A 26665-nucleotide genomic window follows, 5' to 3' on the forward strand; every position below is an offset into this window, starting at 1 on the left:
CAGATCGAAAAATTAAAAAATCCGTTCAATATTTTTCAAAAATCTATCGAATGATCTAAACACGACCACCCACGGAGAGGGGTGGGGGGTAAATTTTAAATTGTAAATGCGAACCTCGTGATATTTCGCGAAATGAATATCAGATCGAAAAACTGAAAATTACACGTATTCAATATTTTTGAAAAATCTATCGAATGACAAATGACACCAAACGCGGTCCCTGCGGAGGTGGGGTGGGGGGTACTTTAAATTTTAAATAGTATCCCCCATTTTTATTGCAGATTTGGATTCCTTACGTAAAATTAAATTGGAACGCAAAAATTGGAAATGGAAAATGAATTTAAAAAAGTGGATTAAAAAGGAATTTTTTCAAAAGAGGATTCAAGTTTACCATACAGTAATGCTAGTTTGTAACTGGTCCAACATCCGCCAAGTTTACTCCTCTGTTATGAAATTTTGACACTACTGTCATTTCATAGGTTAATTAAGTTATATCGGCGATTTTTGTGTTTTCTGTGCTATTCCTTTAATTTTTAGATTTTTAGTCTACTTTTATATAAAAAACAGTAGTTGTTTTTGGGAACCTTTAGCGACGTATTAGTATAATATAATTTGTATGGCTTACGGTCGAAGGCCGATATGGTCAACCAAAAAAAAAGATGTATATACTGACTCCCGTGGGACATGGTAGATAGCCCAGTTAGTTAGAGTATAGGCAGGGATAGTTTAGATCGTGGGTACAAACCCACCTAATGTGAGTTGTTTATTAATTAATAGCAATATGCTAGTGGGTAACTGCGAGACTTGCAAGACTCTTGCTGCAAGACCAAGACCAAGACCAAGACTGGGAGTGCAATACCAAGACCAAGACCAAGACCAAGACCAGGTGTACTGGTGCAAGACCAAGACCAAGACTGTCCAAGTCTCGTCTTGGTCTTGCAATTGGGCAACACTAATTGATATTATATTGATTGTTTCCCACCATTAGACGTATCAGAGGGTATGTCAACTAAAACTATCACTGTGACAGTGGAATTTCCCTCAAACTCGTCCGATACGTTTAAAGGTGGGAAACAATCAATATAAGGTAAATCTATAAGTTACTATCGCTAAGTTTAACACCTCCACTAGGTTCATCTCTTTTTATCTCACAACTTAATATGTTCTCCATCTTATGCGTTATTTTGCCGGTTGTTAGTGCGCTCATCACTGTATCTACGGTGATGAGTGTGCTAATAACCGACAAAATAGCACAAAAGATGGAAAACGTATTAAGTTGTAAGATAAAAAGAAATGAAACTAGTCGAGCTGGGAAATTGAGAGATATTAACCTATGAATTTAAATTATGTTGATTGTTTCCCACTTTTAGACGTATCGGATGAGTTTGGCAACTGCCACTGTCACAGTGACAGTTTTAGTTGACATACTTATCTGATAAGTGTAAAGGTGGGAAACAATCAATATAATGTAAATTCATACGTTAATATCGCTAAGTTTCCCAGCTCGACTAGTTTCATTTCTTTTTATCTCACAACTATCCCTCGGGCCAAAGGCCCTCGGTATATACACCATTGACCTCAAGCGTTATTATCCTTATAATACCCTTGGTATCTTAATAGGCAACTATTTTATTAATATAAAGTGTTACAAGAATAGAAAATAATCTGTCAACAAAAATCAAACTAAAAACATCTTGGTCACTTTTTATCTACTTTCTTAACAACATGCGTGTATGAATTATTTAAGAGTTCTTGAACTACACGCTCCTGCCTCACCAACCTTATTTATCTCACACGAGATCGCAAGGAAATAGTTTGTTAATTTCACGATTGCGTTGAGGCTTATTATGAGATCATTTTAATTATTGGGATTATGAGGAGAGAGTGAGAATCCTTCGGTAGAAATCCGGTTCTAGTAATAAAAATGTAACACAGAAGCAATTTTTGCCAAAATTATATACACGCACATGGCACGAAGGAATGTTAACTCTTATTTGTTTTATGCAAATTGATGCAATTAGGGTTCATGATGGTGGATAAGTGGCAATTGTTGTATGATACGGTGAGTTTATTTATGTATTTTAATCTGATTAAATGCACGCATTAAACGTTGACTAAGTAAATAAAATATAAAGAAATGGTCATGTTTGCTGGAATGCGTCTGTAATTGCAAAATTGTAGAAGACTTAAAGACTTTGGGTTCTTGTTTATTCTAATTTTTCTAATTCTAATATTGACATGATATGCAATTATTAAAGCGAATTTAATTAATTGTATTTTGTTTGTAGTATGTACTGCATTTTAATAATTAATTGTATTTACTACATACCTACAATGTTTACGTTTTAATAGCATAACCTGAATCTTACTTTTTCTTCTCATTCTTTTTTGGGCTATGGCCTTGACAATTATCCAGTAACCAGGACTAATATAATTGGCCAATATAATTAAAAATGCTATAAATGTTGCTGAGCTATGAAACCAGGTGTCGCTCTTAGAGTAACTTTTTAACCGTTACACGTAGAAAAATTATTTTTTCATATTTAGAAAGACTGAATTTGTATTACATATTTAGAAAAAAACAATTGTCCTACGACAATTAGGGACGAAGTTAGCCCCCCTTTTTTTGCAATATTTAGAATTATTTTTTGTCATGTATATCTTCTTCTTTTTTAAACTATCCAAAGTATTATTGTAACTTCATCATTTTCTGACTTATGGTGTTGCAAAAAAAATTAATTTGGGATAAACAAATTAAATAACTTTTAAACTATTTGACCGATTGATTTGAAATTTAGGGTATTATTATTTAGGGCCGGTATTTCAACAGCTACTTAAGCTTTTGCTTAGCTAAGCCTGTGTCAAAAGATAAGGAGAAGCTTAAGCTGGGTGCCGTATTTCCATCATGTTCTTAACTAAACTGGTCAAGTTAATTGGTTTGGTACCTCTGAACGTCAAAATGCCAGAACTAACTACTGTTCTGAGGCAAAAACCACTACTGTTGACATTTAATTTTATCTTATCATCTGTATCTGTCTCATTTTTACTTCACTTAATTTTGGATACATGATAAAAATGTGTTGTCAGTATATTGTCTATATTTTCTCTGGTTATGTTTTATTGTTATTTTGCATAGACAATAGAAGATCCGTCTTTGTAATTTTGTTTATTGGATATATTCCTGAAAATGTCAAATTAGAATGTAAGTTTACTTTTGTAAAATAAATATACCAAGCATTGTAGAAATAAATAATTTTCTTGTGCCTACACTTTCCAAATGGAGTAGGAATTTTATTTTAATAATCGTTCATAATTAATCCAATAATAACGCAAAAGTTGGTTTTCAAAATAACTCTATAATTATTAATCTATAGAAATAACCTCAAAAAAACAGAAAACAAATTTTAAGCAAAGGCTTAAACCAACTCCCGCGCGAGCTTAAAATTATTTGGTTTAAACCTATGCTTTAGCCTCAGATTGAAGTGGAAATACTGGCATCTAAGCTTAAGCTCAGGCTTAAAGTAAGCTTTGGCTTAAGTGCGGTTGGAAATACCGGCCCTAAAGCACCAGAATTCTCAGCATTCCGTGTAATAAGAAGGTTTTAAATGAATTTTTACATGTTATGAATATTTATAAAAACTCAAAATTTATGATTTATATGGTTGCATATGGTTGCAATTTTCTAAGCAACCGATAAGGATATACATATTCAGCGAACGCCATATTGAAGTTTTTTATACGATTTTTGAGTTTCTTACTCTCAAATTTGTTTAAAATGCTTAACCTTTTGGCAATAGACGAAAAAAGCGAAAATTTACCGATTTTTGATCTTTATTTTTTTTTATAATTATGTATATCATCAAAATCGGCTGCAGGAAACATATGGTTATTATTATAGATGTCCATACTACTCAAAAAATTTGGTTTATGCCTGAAGGGGTTGTGTCACCAACAGGATATTTTTTTCCTTATTTCTCTGAACCAACAGATGGACGGATAGACAGACATGAACCCGGAAGTATATATTTGTTTTCGTCTTGATAACGCGCGTCGAATAAAATATTGCTTGTACTCTTTTGGCGACTTTAAAACAATACTTCCGGTTGCATCTCTAAAACCGTAAGTCTAATGTAAAATTTACATCTAATCCCATATTTGGGTTATAATCTCTCGTTCGACACTTTATTTGGCATTCTATCTGTTTTAATTACGGAGGAGTTATATTCGCGGACACACTGACGGACGGACATACAGGCATGAAACCGGAAGTATATATTTTTTGTTCTCGTCTTGCTAAGGCGCGTCGAGTAATATATCGCTTGTACTAATTTGGCTACTTTGAAACAGTACTTCCTGTTGCAACTCTAAAACCGAAAGTTCCAGGTCAAATTTCTTACCTTTACTGCCATCATTTTGTTATAATCTTTCAAGTGATACCTCATTCTATGAAGTTATATTAGTTGCGGTATATAAAATCGGTAGTTAACAATGATTTTAATTTTGCCAAAACTTAATTACATTTCCACAGATAAGAATCAAATCCCTTACGGCAGAGTAGACTCCTTGCAATGTATCAAAAACTGTATCGTTTTATGAAACTAAAACGCGAAGCCGAAATGCAAAGCCGGTTTTTAAAAATGTGTCCACCTTCATCATCCCATAGTCTACAGCCTTGATAAACTTCATAGAGGCATGCGATACAATAAACAACAGAACCTTGCTAACTAAGATCTATAACACTGTGCTTGACTATGACCTGGTAAAGATCATTAGATCACTGTTGTCTAATAGACGCTTCTACTTTGAGCTAAAGGGAAAGAAGAGCAGACGGTGAAGTCAAAAAAATAACCTACCTGGGAGTTTTGTTTACGCTAACTACCCTGGTATCGCCATAAACGAGAAAACTTCCACACAAGTAGAGCCGACAATGGAAAAATGATGTGGACTTACTACAAAAAAACTTATTAAAACCAAACCATACTTAAACCCAAGTAGCAGCATTCCATCTTGAACCATTTGGCGCATGTAAAACTTAATGTGTGCGGCACAAAAGACCTATAATTACCGACTTCTTCTGGGAGAATGGATGGTGAGATTTATAGTTATAATATCGTGAAGACCATGTCCGACATGCAAGGGACAATACTTGGAACATAGAAGTATTTTGGAATCATTCTAGACCAATCACCAATATATAAATTCCACTGTGAGTGTTCAAGACAAAAGCTTCCTATGAGAAACAATCTTCTCCGAAAACTTTTAGGAAGCATGTGGGGTGCAAACCCACAAGCCTTAAAGTCAACAGCTGAAGTCTTTCTCAGCAGGGGAATACGTTTGTCCCGTCTAGGGTAGATCTAAACAAGGTCATCACGCCACCACTGCATTAAATGAAACATGTGGAATAACTACCGGCTGTATAAAATATATCCCTCTGTCGCAAATGTACCAGGCAGCTGGAATAGCATCACCAGAAAAACGTAGATGCACCTCGAAATAAGTTTACGCTAACTTTCGATGAAAAGCACCAATTATACGGATTTGACGAACCGCCAAGAACCAGGCGGCTTAAATCAAGGAAAGGTTTAAAGACACGTCAGCGTCTGGCTACCCAAATTGTTTCCCCTTTATCCCGAACCACCTAATGGAATAAACTTCGTCTGGAGAACCTGGCGAAAACTCAACCACATACACGCGGACTTTGCCCCTGTAAAACAGTAACCTATTTAAAGGGGTTTAAACAACGGACGCCGTCGAAAGAATCGCGTCGCTCAAGTGGAATTGGGCAGGACACGTCGCCAGATTGTCAGACAACCGATGGACAAAACGTATTGTCGAGTGGAGGCCACGAGAAGAAGCACTACGGAGCAGAGGACGACCACCAACCAGATGGGCTGACGATCTGAAGCGTATTGTCAGCAAATGGATTCAAGCCGCACAAAACAGAGACAGATGGAAAGAACCGAGGGAGACCTATGTCAGCAGTGGACGAGTACGGGTTGATGATGATGATGATCATGAAAGACCGGTAACGACACACTTTGTGAATGTGGGGAAATTAACAATATACCTATGTGTGTAAGTAGACGTAGCCCGATATTTGGCAGAAAAACTGTAGTAGAATCTAGACTCAAAAAAGAAATGTAAGTAAAATAAAACTAATAAATAGGTCATTTAAATTAGGCTCGATAAATTAAATACCTTAAATACGACACATATTCTGAAGACTATAACCGCTTTAATTATTTGAAGTTATATTAGTTTTCGTAGGTATATAAAATCGGTAGTTAACAATGATTTTAATTTTGCCAAAATTTAATTAACTTTCCTCAGATAACAATCAATTCCCTCACGGCAGAGTAGACTCCTTGCAATGTATCAAAAACCGGTACGCCAGTGACAGCACGATTATCTTTTAATGAAACTAAAACGCGAAGCCGAAATGCAAAGCCGCTTTTAAAAAATGTGTCCACCTTCATCATCCGAAAGTCGGTCAGAAACCTCATCAACTACACGACAAACCCTTCCGAATCAGAGATGGAAACATAACTTATTAAATGGAATAATTCTTTGAGCAGACCAAACTCACGAGCGGATTGTTAGTTGTTCGTCCATTATACATGTGGTCTAAATTGAGAAATTAACAGAAGTCATGCAAGTGTGACATCATTACGCCAAAGCCAGATGTTTATTTGCTATTTACAGGATATTATAACGATTTCAATACGGTAAAAAGAGAAAAAATACTAATTATATTGTATAAAATTAACTGATCAACTGGGTATTCTGCTTAAGGAAAATTTAACAAAATTGTAATGTTACAAACGTCACATCTTTGCTATTTTATTTTTAAATAATTATTTTACTTTATTTTCTTAAATATTTCAGTAATATAATTATCTTATGTATTCGTTTTTACTTGTTTTTTCGTTAAAAACCTGTTTGGCGCCCGTTCTATAGGCAACTCTCTTTTCATTTAAGTCATACTGAACATACTTCATAATCTTACATTCTAGCATCTGATCTAATCTTGTGTTCCATAGTCGTTATTTTAAATTTCATGTTTTGTGTTGTGTGTTTCGCTGATATGACAGTGACACTTCATCGCTTGCTGACACTAAGTGGAAAGGGAACACTTGTTCCTTAAAAAGGGCATGAAATTCGAATAAAAGTTTTATTCATCCATCAATACTTATTCTCTTGGGGTGAGTAGTTTGTAACATCACTGTACAAAATTTTCTAAGCCCGTATTAATTTTTTATATTGATTTTTATATACCTAACCTTCCATGTCGAAAAGCACATGTTTCATATTTTACATTCTCTCTACTAATATTCTGTTAGTAATCAAATTATTTAACTAGTATCAATCATAATTCCATTTAATTTACCCTTGCCATATGCTACTCTTTCATACGATTATTTCTTAAAAGAATGGCAGACTTGGCATACTTTGGTTTCCTTATTTCTTGATGTTTGATATGTGTTTTATATTCTAGTTTTTGGGAATAGAATCAACCTTTCTCCCTTCGGGAGCTTCAAGCCATCCTCATCGGTGATGGAACTACTAAGGCTGACACAATGAAGACCATGCCATCTAGACTGCAACAACTAACATGTTAAACTGCAGGGATCTGATTCCAAACATCTGCCCATGTCTACAAGAAGTCTACAGCAGTACCATTCGACATTAAGAAGTTACCATCAAACCAGATACTAAAAGCCTTAAGTATAATCTAGAATTGTTAGTTTTTGGCAAGAATTTGAATATATTTTTTAATACATTTACTAAGTCACATTTTTATTATATTTTTATGAACAATAAACATAATTGGTTAAAGTATTGTTTTGTTTGCTTCCATTGCGAATTTTTATAGTTCATATTCAAGATTAGAACAAGACGAACACATACCTTGAGAGACTGATCTAGACCAGGGTGAACGATAACTATCTTGGTTGGTTGAAATATTATTTCGATCAGCTGGGGTAGTTTTTCGTTTTTTTTTGCTTTAAAATAGTTATACAATAAACACTTAATAATTATTTTAACGACTTGTTTTATTTGAGAATGGTAGTACGTTAGTAGGAATAAACATCCTTATGGTCTACGCTCACCAATATCCGAATATACTGAAGAGGAAATAGAAAACTGAAAAAAGAAAAACTTGAACCAACTGTGTTTATGGGCGAGTTTAATGCCAAAATAGGAGACGCTATACTCGAGAATGAGGAGTCATATTATGGTCTTGGCCCAAGCAACGAAATAGGAGAAAGGCTGATCTAATTAATTCTGCCAAGAGACGGATATGGTTGTAACGAATACATTTTTTAAATTACATTCAAGAAGGCTTTATACATGAAAAGCACCGGTGATATAGGAAAAATCATAATAAACCAAATTGATTTTATCATCACCATCACGTAGCGCTACCACTCTAGGTAGGACCTGGCTAACTGTACAACTTTTTTCCAATTTGTTTGGTCTTCCATCAACCTAGGGTCAAAAGGAATGTTCATTTTCCAGAGACCTGCTTGGATGTTATCTCTCCATCTCATTCTGGGACGTCCGAGTGGTCTTTTGCCTGCAGAATCTCCTCCCATACAAGTCTTAAAAGTCTCTCGTTATGAAGTCTGTGCGCGTGGCCTGCCTATGTTAGTCGATGTGACTTAATTTCTTGGACAATATCGGCGTCATTGTAGACTGCTTTTAATTCGATATTGGTTCCGATCCTATACTGGTTTGTTGTGATGTCGTGGTGAGGTTTAAAAATTTTTCTGAGAATTTTTCGTTCAAAACATCTGAGCTTTTCTTCGTTTGCTTAGGTCATGGTCCACGTTTCGCATCCATATGGATGTCGTACAGGTCTGACGATGGATTTATATATTTTGATCTTGGAACTTCTTGTAAGATTTTTTGATTTTATCTTGTAAGATTTGTTGATTTTTTAGACAGCGATTTGCCGATTGGATTCTATCTTTTATTTAAAATTGATTTTATCAGCCATAAACAAAAGGTTTCAAAATTCTATTACCCCAACAAAAACATACCCAGGCGCAGATGTCTTCTCAGATCATAGTCTATTACAATGGTGGCCAAACTGCGGCTCGCGAGCCACATGCGGCTCTTTGAAGAATTACTTGTGGCTCTCGATAAATGTACCCGAGATCCTTTTCAATTTTGTGTTATTATTTAAAAAAATATATTATCGTTCCAGATGTGTTTCAGAATGTCTTTTAAATTACTGACAACAAATTCAATATGAAAGAGGAAATGCAACTTTGTAACAAATTCCATTTCCATCCAAGCTAAGAGTGATATGACAAATCGAAAACTGCGCTAAAGAATATTAAGAGTGGCTCGACACAAAAGTCAGTAATCAACGCACTCCAGACCGATTTTACCCAACTTAAAAACATTTGTTACAATATTAAACTAAAAAAATTTAAGGAGTAAATAAAAATGCCAGAAGGAATATTGACCGAAGTCCAAAATTTATTTCAAGACTTAAAATATTTTAAATCGTCTCTTCTTTTTTTTTCTGAATTCATTTGAAATAAACATAGTCCATAAGGTGAATTTTTTATTACCAATATATGACCCAAGCAACATCTGGAGAATTAAAATTAATAGAGAGGCAAGAAGATCAAGCTCGAAAATAAAACTATAAGTCGACGCCGATTATCGAATTTTGGAAATTTGTACCAAAATCGAAGTACATACTCTAAATTAAAAAAGGATGCTTGTCGAATTATTACCATATTAGAAACAACGTACTTGTATGGACCATTTAATTCCATTTGAAATTCGTGAAATCGTAACACATATCAGTAACTAACCAGCATCTGAAAGAATTACTGAGAAGTGCTACCACAAATTATTCTCCAAATTTTAAAGAATTACCAGAAGAAGGAAAACAAATACTGGACAGGGAAAGGAACGAAAACATTAGAAACATGCTAAGACAGGGGCCAATAGAGAAAAAAATTGAAGAAAGAAACCTGAATTGGTTTGGACATATAACTACAATGACCGAGAACAGACTAGTAAAAAAGGTGACAGATGCCAAGAGACAGGGGAAAAGAAGAAGGAGCAGACCTAGAAAGGAGCGGATGGAACAAATCCAGGAAATCGGAACCAAGAGACGGAAAACAGCGCAACAGGTGAAGGAAATGGGAAGAAGACCGGAATGCGTTGAAGAAATGGGTAAAAGATGGATAAGTGATAGCAAAGTTCGACTCTCTTATTGGGCATAAGGACAACGAGAAGAAGAATAAGGAAAACAAATATAATTAAGTTTTAATATTTCGTAATTTTATTTCTGTTTTCAACACATAAAAGTTCTGTTAAAAAACATTGTACATACCTTCTTTACACACTTTTTGAATACGTTTTTAATTGCGGCTCGCGAACAATTTTAACTTGTGAAAATTGGCTCTGGCTATCAAGGAGCTTGGCCACCCCTGGTCTATTATGTAGCTGCAAATATTAACATACGACTCAGAATAATTCATAGGTAAATGAGGCCCAAAACAGATATAAAACTGTATGTATGTATGTATCGGTTTTAGAACGTCTTTCGACGTTGTCCAATGCCTAACTTCCACGTCCTTCTATCATCCCATTGGCCATCTCTAAGATCCCTTGCACTCATTGCTTTGGTTACCCCTTCTTTTCATGCCTTTTTGGGTCTTCCTCGTTTTTTGCGGTTTGGTGGTACCTACTGCATGATCTTTTTGGGCAATCTTGTGTCTTCCATTCTTTGAACATGACCAAACCAAATCAACTGTTTCCTCTCAATGTCTGTTGTTAAGTAGCCATCTATTCCAATTCGTCGTCTTACTTCCTCATTTCGAACTCTTTCCCTACGGGATATACCTAACGATCTTCTAAACACATCCACTTCTACAGCTTCTAATTTTTTCCTGTTGTTCTCGGTTATTCTCCAAGTTTCTGCTCCGTAAAGTCATCATCATCATCATCCAACCAATTTACGTCCACTGCTGGACATAGGTCTCCCCCAATTGTTTCCACACTTCACGGTTTTGTGCTGATTTTTGCCAGTTTTTACTAATCCGCCTGATATCATCTGTCCATCGTGTAGGCGGCCTTCCTCTACTTCGTTTATCTTTTCTTGGTCTCCACTCCATCAGCCTTCGTGCCCATCTTGAATCTTTCAGCCTGGCGACGTGTCCTGCTCAGTTCCATTTGAGCCTGGTGATACGTTCTACAACATCTGCGATACCGGTTGTTTGTCTGAGATCTTCATTTCTTATTTTATCCCGTAGAGTTACGGCCAGCATGGATCTTTCCATGCGCCTTTGAGCAACCCGCATTTTCGACGCTGTTGCCTTGGTTAGAGTCAGTGTCTCTGCTCCATATGTCATTACCGGTAGCACACATTGGTCAAACACTTGTCTTTTTAAACCGATCGGTATACTGCTCCTAAATATGTCTCTCAGAGCTCCGTAGGCTGCCCAAGCAAGAGTTAATCTTCTCCGTTAATCTTCTCCGTAAAATAGGCTGCTTTTATAAGTGTTTCATAGATATTGTATTTTCGCTGTATTCCTATTTCGGAGCTCCAAAGTATTCCATTTAGGCAGCCAAATGTTCTTCTAGCTTGTGTTACCCTTTTCTTTATTTCCTCATCGTCTTTTCCCGTTCTATCGAAGATTACTCCCAGGTACGTGTCTTCACTACAGGATGTGATTTGTTCATTATCCTCTAGTTCGATATTGGATAATTCAGCTCCTATGGGTAGGTATTTAGTTTTTTCCACATTAATTTCCAAGCCCCACTGTTCATATGAACAGATATAAAACTACTGAAAGAAAAGAATATCCAGGAAAAAGTAAAATATAGATTAATAAGAATTTTGCGAAAATAGTTGAAGACACTTCTAGCGGCATAGAACAGTAAAACGTAATGAAGATATTATAACCACACTTATTTGAAGCCTATCATCGTTTCATTGTATCAAACAACAATTATTTTTTATAAAAAAACTAAATTTCTACGGAATCCGAGGTATTTCTTTGAATTGGTTTCAGTTTTACTTAAATAATAGAAAACAACTGTCTCAAAAAAATACATATGGCGTACCTCAATGTTCAATATTGGGTGCTATACTTTTTCTTATCTTTATTAATGACATAACTAATTTAAAATTCGATGGAAATTTTGTTATTTTTGCTGATAATACCAGTATCACTTGGAGCAACTTAAATATTGCAACTCTCCATGCAACTAAAACTTCTTCTGATCAATTTCCTGGGCTGGTTAAAAGTTCGAATAACTATGATGATTACCGACCTCCGTCACCAAAAGATAGCACTGAAGAAGTAGAAGCAAATAGCAGTAAACAATGGGTACACCAAACAATTAATTAACGACATTTTGAACCAAAAACTGCATCCGAAATCTCTGAAATTAGTCTTCCTACCACCACAGAAAAAACCCAGTACCGTCTGCTCTATCATGTATACATTCAATATATCAACCAAAATAGCCAAATACAAAAAAAGAAAGGAATTACACCAGCTTTCAGAACAAACAACAACTAAGGTAAATACATTAAGAACAATAGCCAAAAGAAAAATCAATTACAGAGTGCTGTATACAAACTGACAGGTGGTGACTGTACAAAAACTTACATTGGTCAGACTGGCAGAACTTTTGCCAAACGTATAGCAGAACACAACTTACAATAATAGAAAAACAGGTTCCACGTACGCATTTCCCCTTCTAGATTCTAGATAATTAATAAAACAACAGGGGAAAATACACTAAAGAGAGGTATGGGAAGATCCTGGCGACATCTGAAGTATGATGGCCACACCTGGTATACAGATGGGTCCAAGACAGAAGATGGTTCGGGATCAGGAGTATATAGTGAGGATGGGAACTATAACGGTTCCATCCCACTAGGAGAATATACCTCCGTATTTCAGGCAGAGGTATATGCAATCCTGCACTGTGCACGGATAAACACAGATTGAGGACTTATACTAATAAAAGAATCAATATCTGTTCAGACAGCCAAGCAGCCTTGAGAGCTTTAAAGAACCCAAAGATAACCTCAAGGCTTGTATGGGAATGCCACAAAGAACTTAACACCCTGGCGGAACATAATGAGGTAAAACTCATTTGGGTGCCTGGATATCAAGGGATCGCTGGTAATGAGAAAGCTGACGAACTTGTTAGACGAGGATCAGCAACAAGATACTACGGTCCAGAACCGGCACTGGGAGTGCCCAAAAGTACAATCAGAGACCGATTAAGAGGCTGGATACGAAGAGAGCACAAAGAACACTGGGAAGAAATTCCCACTCAAAAGCATGCGAAGATTTATACCTCAGACATGCGCAAAAAGAGCTGAAGAACTGTTCAAAATGAACAGTAGAGTCAGCTCAAAATCACTACAGGTTTCCTAACTGGACACTTTCCAGTAAAAGGACATCTACACATGATAGGACTATATAACGGAAATCTCAGTTGCAGACTATGCAATAGAGAGACCGAGACAGTCAAACATTTATTGTGCGATTGCGAGGCTCTGGACCGCAAGAGACAAGCAATATAGGAAGACTGCAGACCAAGTCCGACAGTATATGGCACTAATCCAATGAACCTTTGCAGACTAGTGAAGGGCACTACTATATTGGAGTGGGTGTCATAAGAACAAATGGAAGAAATCACAATAAGCTGAAAAGCTGCAGTGCGACCGAGGTGCAAGCGCCAACGGCTTCCAGAAAAAAAAAACAACTGTTTTCTGTGTTTTGTTGTTAGATGAAATTAATTTCCGTCAAGTGACTGTCGAATCGATCAATTCTTTAAAAGACAAATACTAATATCGCGACATTGGTTGTGTTTATATTGTTTCGTAGTATTCTAATATAATAACTGAAAATACGCCTTTGGTGGTAGGGGAGCAAAGTATGCTAAATGTGCAGTCACTCGAGCGCTTTGGGGACCTATTGGGTTGTGACGAGTAGGTCATAAAACCAAAAAAAGTTAAGTAAAGTTTTCCATTTTAGTGGGCGCTTGCCATTTTTTAATTTAATTTTCCATTTCCAACACTCGTTTTTTTCCGATTATAACGCCATCTATCCATAATTCGAAAAAATGTTTCGAATAAAAGTTATTTATTTTTACGTAAGGAATCCAAATCTACAATAAAAAATGAGGGCTCCTATTTAAGATTTTAAAGTAACCCCCCACCCCACATTCATGGGGGGTCGTGTTTGGTGCCATTCGATAGATTTTTTAAAAATATTGAATAAGTGTATTTTACAGTTTTTCGATCTGATGTTTATTTCGCAAAATATCGCGGGATTCGTATTTAAAATATTAAATTTACCCCCCACCCCTCTCCGTAGAAAGTCGTGTTTAGTATCACTCGATAGATTTTTAAAAAATATTTTACATGTTTTTTAGTTTTTCGATATATCATTCATTTCGCGAAATATTCGCTTTTTTCTTGTGAAACTTTGGGACTCACCCATTTCCTTACGCCCGGCTCAAATCGTCAGATTTTTGAAATATACACTCTTTTGCATATACTTAACTTACCTTATCTTAATCTGACAATTTCGAGTTTTTTTAAGGATAGATTTTTTTTTCGGGTCCCCCTTAACGAACTCCCCTGTGTTAAGAGCCAATATATGGTAGAGGTACATCTGCAGGGTACCAGGTTTCTCCCCATATACTAATCTGACGCGCTCGAGTAACTGCAAAAATCCCCGCTTGGGCTCCCCTACCATAATAGTGCGGCCGATATTTGATACAATTATTGCACATTTAATGATACAAGCATATAATTTGGACCACATATACTACACATATAAAGGTTCAAATTTAGATATGAGGCCATCTTAGATTTTACCTTTTACAAAAATGGCGGAGATTCAAAATGGCGACTATACATATGTGACTAATAGCACGATAACTTTTGAACGAGACTTCAGATTTTAACCAAGTTTGGTATATAGGTTCTTTTTTTGATTTACAAGATGGATGTGGTGAACCAGAAGAATCGGTTTACCAGAAGTTGTGTTTTTACTGGTTGTTTATGTAAAAAATTTGTTTTATTTTTCAATTTTTTCCCTCTGTATATATTAATTTTTCAAAAAGGTAATACCGCAATTGAATAGAGCATAAAATTATTTTGTAGAAAACATTTTGAAAATTTTAGTTATGTTAATTACCATTTAATAAATGCATAATGTATCTTCACATGTACCTATGTGTGACAGATTCGTACAAATATTATAAGAATTATTGTGAATTTAATCGTAGCAGCATATAATTTGGACCACATATACTACACACATCAAGGTTCAAATTTAGATAAAAGGCCATCTCAGATTTTACTTTTTACAAAAATGGCGGGCATTCAAAATGGCGACTATACATATGTGACTAATAGCACGAGAACTTTTGAACGAAAAGTCCGATTTCAACCAAATTTGGTATATAGGTTCTTCTTTTGATGTGCAAGACCAAAGTCTTGAACCGGAAGAACCGATTTACCAGAAGTTGTGTTTTTCCTGATTTTTATGTAAAAACATGTTGTTTTTCTAATAATTCTTTCACCTTGTATATATTAATTTTTCAAAAAGTTAATACCGGCGTTGAAAAGAGCGTAAAAATATTTTTAGGCAATATTTTGAACTCTTTAGTTACGTTAATTACCAATTAATAAATGCATAATGTATCTTCACATGTACCTATAAACCTATGTGCGGCAGATTCGTGCAAATAATATAAGAAATATTGTGCATTTAATGGTTATATCATATAATTTGGACCACACACACTACACATACAAAGATTCAAATTTAGATATGAGGGCATCTCAGATTTTATCTTTTACAAAAATGGCGGGCATTCAAAATGAATCTGCCGCACATAGGTACATCTGAAGATACGTTATGCATTTATTAAATTGTAATTGACATAACTAAAAAGTTCAAAATCTCTCGTAAAAATTATGTTTACACTCTTTTCAATGACGGTATTACCTTTTTGAAAAATTAATATATACAGGGTGAAAGAATTGAAAAAAACAACAGATTTTTACATAAAAAAAAACAGTAAAAACTCAACTTCTGGTAAACCGATTCTTCCGGTTCAAAAGCTCGATCTTATTCATGCAAAAAACAACCTTGATGACAAATTTGGTTGAAATCGGACTTTTCGTTCAAAAGCTATCGTGCTATTACTCACATATGTATAGCCGCCATTTTGAATACTCGCCATTTTTGTAGGAGGCAAAATCTGATATGGCCTCATATCTGAATTTGAACTTTTGTATGTGTAGTATATGTGGTCCAAATTATATGCTTCTACCGTTAAATTCACAATAATTCTTATAATATTTGCACGAATCTGCCACACAAAGGTACATGTGAAGATACGTTATGCATTTATTAAATGGTAACTAACATAACTAAAAACTTCAAAATATTTTCTAAAACATATTCTTACGCTCTTTTCAATGGTGGTATTACCATTATGAAAAATTAATATATACAGGGTAAAAAAATTGAAAATTAATTATTTACATAATATAAAATAGTTTTACATGAAAAACCAGAAAAAACACAACTTCTGGTAAACCGATTCTTCCAGTTCACGACATAGACCTTGTAAATCACAAAAAGAACCTATGTACCAAATTTGGTTGAAATCGGACTTTTCATTCAAAAGATATCGTGCTATTAGTCACATATGTATAGTCGCCCATTTTGAATGTCCGCCATTTTTGTAAAAGGCAAAATCTGAGATGGCCTCATATCTAAATTTGAACCTTTATGTGCAGTATATGTGGCCCAATTTATATGCTTGTATCATTAAATGTGCAATTCTTACAAATATTTGCACGAATCTGCCGCACTATAATTAAGGTTTTTGCATTAAAATATTAATCTAATATTCAGTAGAAGTTTTTTCAGTATATCCTGAGTCGGCGTTCCATTTTGCTTGTTCTCATATTATAAACGAATACGATGTAAATTAAAAGTTGTGTTACATAATACATTTTATAATTTATTTCTGAATATTTAAAACGCAAGAAAAAAAAGCAGTTTAACGAGTAATATCGAATTTACTAAACATCTGCATGCTCGAAAAAGGTATGAGTTCATTGTATATTCATCTAAATGTAACGGTCCTGTTCATGTTGAGAACTTATCTTGAGGGCATTAATAATGAAAACAAGTACATATCTTTTATATGCTCCATCTAGTTAACATGCAAATTTATGGAGGTTTATAATAGCAAGCAACTGATTTTTTACCAGACACTTCCAGTGCTAAAATTAATTAGATCAAGAACTCTTACATTTACGCGATGGGAAATTATTTAGAGCTACTGCAACACACTTTACTGAAAATTAAATCAGATAATTTAATCACGGATTAATAAATTAATCCGAAGCTTCTTGAGTTATCCAGAAACATGACAATGTGTAGACTGGCTGAAATTCCAAATAAAAAAGGTACTAAAAAAAGATATGTGGTATCCGATATACCAGCATTTAAATTAATTATTATTAAACGCTTTTCTTTAGTTCATTAGTTCACTCGTTTGGGTAAATATTTAGACGTTAATTTGACTGCCTTTTCTTCAATGCAAATGAATGAAAATTTGCAGACATGAACATGAAAAATATTGTACGAGGATATATCATAATAAAACTAGTTTCCAAAGAAATGGAGGAGCGTGGCAAGCTTAACAAGGAAGAAACAAAAATCAATGGACACAGGTGAGATACCACCACCACCATGAGCAATGAACGAATTCGGTGCCGGAAGCAAATTTTTTTCTTTAAATTTATGCAAACTGTATAGGATTCGAAGTTAAGGGTTGAATTCTACGTCGAGCAGGATGCTGCTAAGAGGTAGGGATGGGAAAAACCTACCGGTTCAAACCTAAAACCGGTTTTTTAACTTCGCAATAACCGGTTTTACCGGTTGTTTTTTTGTCCCGGTTATAACTGGTTTTTTCTTTAAAGTAAAATCCGGTTATTAGGTTTTTACGGTGCTTAGGATTAGGTCAGGTATTATTTTGAATCCCAATCATAATTATTATTCTCAAGTAATTATTCCAAACAAAACCATAATTCAAATTTTATTTTTTTTTATAAAATACAGAAGCAAACTAAAAGTGCAATCTCGTACAAGCCAGAAACAATTACAGAAACAAAGATTTATTATAATATTTCCTTGAAAAGGTATTTGTAATCATAATATTTACATAAGAAGTGATTTGGTTGAATTAGAGGCAACCATCATCTATTTTTCACACTTAACTCTTGACATTGAAAGTGGGTGAGTGACTTATTCCTGATTACCAAAAATAATGCTCTGACTATGAATATTGAATTACTGATTACGAATACGAATCTCCAAGAATTTCGTTACGTTTTCAAAACGATACACTTATACAGGAAGTGAGTTAAAATGTACCTATTCTTCAAATATACAAACGTGTTAAAAGTAATACATGTTCTTTCGATAGTACTAATTTTGATCATATTGATATCGAGTCGAATGGAGTATCGCAAACTAAAGTGTATTGTAAATGTAACTTTGTAACCTATTGGATTAAAAAACCGAAAAGCGGTTTTTCCAAAAACCGGTTTATTTAAAAAAAAAAACGGTATAACCGAAAACCAGTGTTTTGTCAAAAACCGCCATCCCTACTAAGAGGTGGTACTAGAATCTCACTAGGTAAGGGTTCTGCGGCTCCAGCACGATAATACAGTGTCAACATGGTGGATAAAATTTGCAAACAGAACTTGAAATTATGGAATTATATATTTTTTATGAAGTCAGCTATCTTTCTAAAAATTGAAAGACTCCTTTCTCGCCCCAAGGAATCTACTGATAGTAGAATATATTATTTTCTACTTAATCCAATTAACCGCAAATTAATTAATATACTGTTTAATACAATACTTGCATAGATACTTCATAGATCAAAAACTAAATACTATTAGCACTGAATCAAATATCCCACTCACTGCCTTTTCAACCAATATACCTGACTTTGATTTAAATTCTCATTTAGACTTTGATATATAAAGTATGATGATTAGTTCAAAGACTGTTGTCATTACGTCACGTACTATGTTATGTTTATGTTATAACATAATATATCATCTTATATTATTATCCCTAACTTCTACTTTTTTCGCGTTGCAATGTGTTTAATCTCAAATATTCATACTGATATTCATCCGAATATTAAATTGCTAAATATAAACTATAACAATCCTTTGTTCTTTATATTTTGTAACTAGTGGCGCCGTGGAGCCTGACCCAGAAACTAGTTTTATAAATCATATTGCTTCTAAGAAAGAACACTCATTCTTATTCATTGTTAGATTGTATTAACACTCCCGGGCCTAGCGCTGAATAAAGCTGTATATTTTGAGATGGGTGTTTCACTTACACACAGAAGCCCATCCTGTTCCAGACGACTCAAGGCTCAGCTAGCTGATCATTTACATCCGGCACTACAGTTTCCTTTAAAGTATCCTCATTCCTTGTTCTATCTCTGAGAGAAATTCCTGTTATTTTTCTTTATACTTTCATTTCTGTAGTTCTCACCAATATTTTTGTAAGCGACGTTCCAGCAGCTTTTTCCGCTAGGTATGTTAGTACTGATCTTACACATGCTTTATATATCCGGATTTTTCTTTCTACGGTCATATATTTGATCCTCCATATGACATTCCTCAAGGATCTTGATATTCTGGCTACCTTGTTGACTTCTTTTTTCATTTTCTCTGTAGTATATCTAACCATCTATTCCGAGATAGCTGAAATTCATGGCTTGTACTCTTATGTGTCCGTTAGTCGTTGGTTTGCATCTGATGGGGCTCTTGGCTATAACCATTAACTGGACCTTTTCGTGGGATATTAACATGTTTAACTTGTGTGCTGCTTATTGAATCTCTAAAGTATAAGGGCGCAATGAAATTGGTCCAGCTTGCAATGAAATTCGTCCGGTTGAGTTAAACCTTCTGATCAGGTAAATAATTCTTCATTATATGACCATGAAATTCGTCCGACTATACTTAACACATTGTATTGAAATTCTTCCGAAATAAATAATTTTTGTAGGACGATCTCAAATTTCTTCGCAAGCTTTTCTTTTGTAGACTGAATTTAATTTTTGCAGCTTGATTTTTTCTATATTTGCCTCGTGGTTGTGATCGGCAGATTTTATTCTCGTTACTTTATAGTTGTCCTTCGTAAAAAACTGAGCACTGCACCCGGATGCAGCACAAACCCATTTGACAGCTTCAATTTATGTTTGAATTTAAAGTCATTCAATAATAACATGACTTTGCCACGTTTGCTAACTATTTTTTCTAAATGGACGGTTCATTTTCTACTAACATTCCCTTAAGAAACTTAGGCATTTTATTCACTTCATTTACCCGTATACTACCCCTATCACAACAAGAATATTTCAAAACAACAAATTAATACTAAAAGTTGCTAAAAGTAATTTGCGACAACTAGCGCCATGAATGTTAACAATGAAAATTACAAACAAAGAACAATGAAGATAAATTTTACCTGACCAAAGTAAACAATTCAATTTAAACAAAGCCTTGGTGTTTCTAACGATTTTTAGTTAATTTTCATCTCTATGACATGATATATTATATTATAAATACCGATAATAAATATTTGGTTAAAATGAACAAAATTAAAAATCGGACGAATTTCATGGTGACATCGGACGAATTTCATGGTTACCTTTGAGGGCTAAAATAAATTGGGACCAATTTCATGGTGTCATAAAAATGATATTAAGCCTCTGTATGCCTTTGTCCTGGGGGTGAGCTTCACCCCTTATAAGGGGTGAAAAAAATGTATGTTCAAAATAAGTTCGGGAATGTATAAAACGTATAATTCTAAGCACCTTTTGTTCCATATCATTTTTTCACCAAGTTGATACTTTTCGACTTATTTTCGAGTAAATACCTTCATTTTTCAACAAAAAAAAACACGTTTCTAGGCGGTTTTTAACAAGTAACTTAGAAGTAAGTATTTTATTAAAAAAAACATTTTTGTCAAAAACGTAGCAAATTAAAAATTGAGAAAAATGATGTATGCATGAACTTTCTAGACCCAGTAGAAACAAAGTTCTAGCTAATGAAAAATAGGTTCATATCCGTCAAATTTCAAAGTGAAATTATTTCAACTTGAAATAACCAAAAAATCATGCACTTTTTGGAGAAAAATCATTACAACTTTTTAAAAATGTTTAAAAAAATATGTATATCTGTTTTTTTTTTTAATGTTTATAGCATCAAAAGTAAGCAGGTTGCGCTGACAATAAAGTTGATCTCTTTTTTTGCTAAAAAAAAATTCGGGAATGTCAATTACCATCAAATTAATCATTACTGCTTCACACGTTATTGTGCTCATGTATTATTTATATGATCTGTAAGTATTATCGGTTCAATAGGCTTATTTAAAAAATATTGATTTTAAAGTAAATCTGTTTTAATTTTTAATTTGGAAAAAAATCCTTTTTTTTCTTTTTTGAACCAAAAATAAAAAGCGCAGCTAGTGGCACTAGCGATAAAAAAATAGGTGACGATAGAGTTACGCGAAACATGCAGAATGTACCTATATTAAAAATAGTATTGAATGGGAAATATAAAGTAATTTGAAACATGTTAGTCACCCGCAGCAAAAATAAAGAATAAAAAAACCATCGAGCAGAAACGCTAGGGTTTAAATTTAACCAAGTTTAATTTTGAAAAATTAAAAGGCACTTGTCCATTCTCCACTTCCATTTCGCAGCGGAGTACACACTATTGAAACACGCTCCTTTCGTCCCGTTTAATAAATCCAACTATTCCGGAATTGAGCCATTTTACAATCCATTCATCCAGTGCCGTTTAGACGGGAACAAAACATGCCAGCAGCAAACTTTTCTCTACAGATGAATTGAGCTCATACATCAGCATAAATTGGGCGATTTTCCCGGTTTCTCAAGAAAAATTATAAGCCTATTCTCACAGACTGTCGGCAATTTACTCTGGTCAAATTAACTGGGCATAAAACGGACCACCAAGGAGAGATTAGTTGGTTATTCTCGAGCAATTAATTTTTTTATATTCTTGAGAGGAAAACAAAAGAAATTTTCAGCGTAACAATTAACTACCAAATTTTCTGGAAAGCTCGTTAGAAATTCATATTTTTTTTGTAAAAAATCGGATCATTCAAGTCGGTTGATTAATTTATGTTCCTTGATGTAAATAATTTTAAAAGAAACTTATAAGTTTTATAAATAAAATTAGAAAACAAATAAAAATGTAATACTTATTTAGATGGTGAAACTTTTCTTCAAGCTGAAATATTTTATGAGGCTTTATTACACATTATGAGTCATCCTAATTTTTTTTTATTTAACCTCCCAATTTATTTACAATCTGTAAAACAAGTTACAATGAGTAAATGTTGTGACCACTAGTGTAGGTGATTTGGAGAAAATGATTCATTATTAATTTTCTTTACAAATATTTTACATAGATATAAAATTGTTTGTCTCTGGGAATTACGGCACATATAACTGAAATCGCGATGGTAAATCACTAGGTGTATTTCTTCTAAGTCTTAGTCTGACTGGTTGTCTCATCAGGTTTCTGGCTAGTACATTTGGATGTTGTGTCAGTCTGTCTTCGTATTTCTGTGCGAAGTTAGTAATTTCTCCTTTTACTGTTGCAATTTCTAGATCGCGTCTAATAATAATATTTGTAACATACCATGGGGCATTTTTGATTATTCGAAGAACCGACTGATTATTCGGAATCTCTCCAAGATTTCGATATTGGAGTTTGATGCAGTACCCCAAAGTTGGATCCCGTAACTCCATATTGGCTTCAAAATTGCTTTGTAGACCAGTATTTATTTTTCACGGAAAGTGATGATTTGTAAAATGATGCTAAAAAATGTAACCGTAATAAAAGTTAATTTCCATGTTAACAATTACACAGAATTACAATCGACAGAACAATTAAATTTTGACGTTATGAATTATAGCGTTACGAATTGTGCAAGTTAAAAATTGTCGCCGTTACGAACTGACGGCGTTACAAATTGTCAGTTATCATTTGTGAGATTCTACCCATTACAAATCTCTACATGTTGGGGAAGGCATGTGCATACCTGTGTGATATGGTATTCCGCTTACTGAGTAGTTACTTGATCTTCATCGCATCTAGACTACTTTTCTCCCTTATGATCTACAAAACTCTCCCTACCGTTTCCTTTATCTCTCTCTCTCTGTCTCTCTCTGTCTCTCTCTCTCTGTATCTGTCTCTGTCTCTGTCTCTCTCTCTCTCCCCCCCCTCTTTCTCTCTCTCTCTATCTCTCTATCTCTCTCTCTCTCTCTCTCTTTCATGTTTTCATTTTTTGTAAACCATAAGACCATTTATAAGGTTTCAAAATTTCTCACAACATAGCATCATTTCAACCAGCACCTCCAATGTGATCCTCTTACCTAAGCATCTCTCAAACCGACGTTTTTTTCTCATCCAGCCATCTTAAAAATAGTAGGTACGCTCTGCAACATCTTCATACTCTGCTGTAACATACACTTATTCTGCTTTACGTGCCATCTCCGCAACAAAGCAATAATCATTGCTATTCTATCTTTTGACACTACAGCCCGAAAGATTTCAGTTGAGCTGCATCCAAACCATTCTGTGAGGTTCCTCCGCCAGGACATTTTTGTTCTACTTATGCTGCACCTTCCTTGAATCTTTCCCTGCATTATTAATTTTTATTAGGGGTTTATATCTGTCATCACGTACTATATGACCTGTTGCCGTTTTGAGTTATATAGATGAAGAGCATTTTATTTCAGTTCGAGGTAATTCAAGTGTTACTGAAGAGATACTTAATAAAAGACGTAAGGTTCCTCCACTCCCACAAACATGACGAGGCACTGCAGATCCTTAATAATACAAGACTTAGAAAAGGCACAAAGAGAGAATTAATGAAAAATGAATAATCATTTTCAATTTCATTGCAACACGAAACTACAGCCGCATCATTGTTCCAGTTCAATCAGAGAGTGCAGCAAGCACCTCTACCGGTTTCGAAACTTATTAGTCTCTCATCAGAAGGCACATATGCTGCTCTCTCTGACCCAACTAGGACAATCCCCGGCGTGCAGTCACGGATTGCCACGAACGAAAAGGCAGGGATGCCCTAGCGGCAACAGCTAGCAAAAAACTAAGTTTTGAATATAATAGCACATAAAACAACATCCAAAAATGTTATTCTACATCCTACCAGACTGAAAACAATAGAGACCTTAGTCTCAGTATCCGTTATGTATGGCCTGCAAATTGTAGAAGCCTCGGAGGTGTTACCAGAGAAGGTTCCCCTTGTTTTCAGTCTGGTGGAATGTAGAGTAACATTATGTTATTCTGGAATGTAGAGTAACATTATGTTATTCTATATGCCATTTGAGTGAAAACTTAGTCTTTTGCTAGCAGTTGCCGCTAGGGCATCTCTGCCTTTTCGTTCGTTGCAATCCGTGACTGCACGCCGGGGTTTGTCCTAGTTGGGTCAGAGAGAGCCGCATATGTGCCTCCTGATGAGAGACTAATAAGTTTCGAAACCGGTAGAGGTGTTTGCTGCACTCTCTGATTGAACTGGAATAATGATGCGGCTGTAGTTTCGTGTTGCAACAAAATTGAAAATGGTTATTCATTTTTGATTTACATGTTTACTCTGATTGGAGTACGAAGGGAACCATTCTCGTTGGAACTTTACCGCGCTGAACAGATAGAACGTGAATTATAAATTGTAAAATTCCCTCATCTTCCTCAGTCTCAGCATTCGTTATGGCTTGCAAATTGTAGAAGCCTCGGAGGTGTTACCAGAGAAGGTTCCCATTGTTCTCAGTCTGGTAGGATGTAGAATCATATTTTTGGATGTTGTTTTATGTGTTGTTGGATTGAAAACTTATGTCTTATTTTTTAGAGAATTAATGCTTCAGTTAGTGATCGTGAAAACAAAAATTATTGCAAGCTAATTATCGACAAATTTTAAATAAAATCTTTTAAAACCCATGGGAAATTCTTATGAAAGTAGATAGTAACAAGAGACAGCTTAAGATTTGATTTATTTTAGGGGCTACTACTGGTAGGGGAGCCCAAGCGAGTATTTTTGCAGTTACTCGAGCGCGTAAGATTATTACATGGGGAGAAACTTTGTACCCTGAAAATGTACCTCTACCATATATTGGATCTTAAAGCAGGGGGTTCGTTAAGGGGGGACCAAAAAAAAATCTATCCTTAGAAAAACTCGAAGTCGTCAGATTAGGATAAGGTAAGTACATGCAAAACAGTGTATATTTCAAAAATCTGACGACTTAAGAGGGGCGTAAGGAAATGGGTGAGTCCCAAAGTTTCACAAGAAAAAAGCGAGTATTTCGCGAAATGGATGACAAATCGAAAAACTAAACAATACTTACTAAATATTTTTCATAAATCCATTGGATGATACCAAACACGACTTCCCACGAAGAGGTGTGGGGGGTAAATTTCATATTTTAAATATGAATCTCGCGCGATATTTCGCGAAATGAACATCAGATCGAAAAACTGAAAAATAAACTTATTCAATATTTTTGGAAAATCTATCGAATTGCTCCAAACACGACCCCTCACGTAGGTGGGGTGGGGGGTTACTTTAAAATCTTAAATGGGAGCCCCCTTTTTTTATTGCAGATTTGTAACTTTTATTCAAGACATTTTTTCGAATTATGGATAGATGCGTTATAAGCGGAAAAAACGATTGTTGGAAATGGAAAATTAAATTAAAATATGGCAAGTCCCCACTAAAATGGAAAATTTTACTTAACTTTTTTTGGTTTTAGGATTTACTCTTCACAACCCAATAGGTCCCCAAAGCGCTCGAGTGACTGCACATTTAGCATACTTTGCTCCCCTACCATACCATTATTTGACATACGTTGTTTGTCCTTTTGAAATCCTCAGAACTGTCTGTGTTGTCCCCTGAAACAAAATAAATCGAGCTGTCTAGGAACCAAATTAATAAAAAAATTTTGCTATTGGGCGCATTAGCGATATCTATTTAAACAAAAACAATAAAAATGTTCCTCTAATTACTTTAATTAATAAGAGCTGTCTCTCATTACATAGATAATAAACAAGGGCGGATCTGTTTTGAGGTGGATGTGAGAGGTGGCATTCGGATTTTTGCAGATAAGGTTAGGTGAAAATTTCAATAATTTTATTTGACTTATGCTCATTCTCAAATATGCCCAGAATATCAATGAATATAACCTCATTTTAGGTAAGCACTGATGATGACTGGTAAACCAGTCGAAAACTAGTTATGTGATTGTAATGTAGCCCTTTTTAGGGATTTTAAATATATACCTTTTATAAAAGATTTACTGTTTTTTGTATAACATGGTATACAGCCAACTACAGGAAAACTTTTTCCTTGTGGATAATTATGTTAATGTTTATATTAGTGAATACAAAATTAAATAGCCTTTCGATTGAGCTATCACACGGCACCTATTCTCATTTAAAAAAATCATCGATTACGTCATCACGCCCAGAAGGATGACGTCACTATTATGACATGTATAA

The sequence above is a fragment of the Diabrotica virgifera genome, chromosome 7 (assembly GCF_917563875.1).
Source record: "Diabrotica virgifera virgifera chromosome 7, PGI_DIABVI_V3a".
Taxonomy (NCBI): domain Eukaryota; kingdom Metazoa; phylum Arthropoda; class Insecta; order Coleoptera; family Chrysomelidae; genus Diabrotica; species Diabrotica virgifera.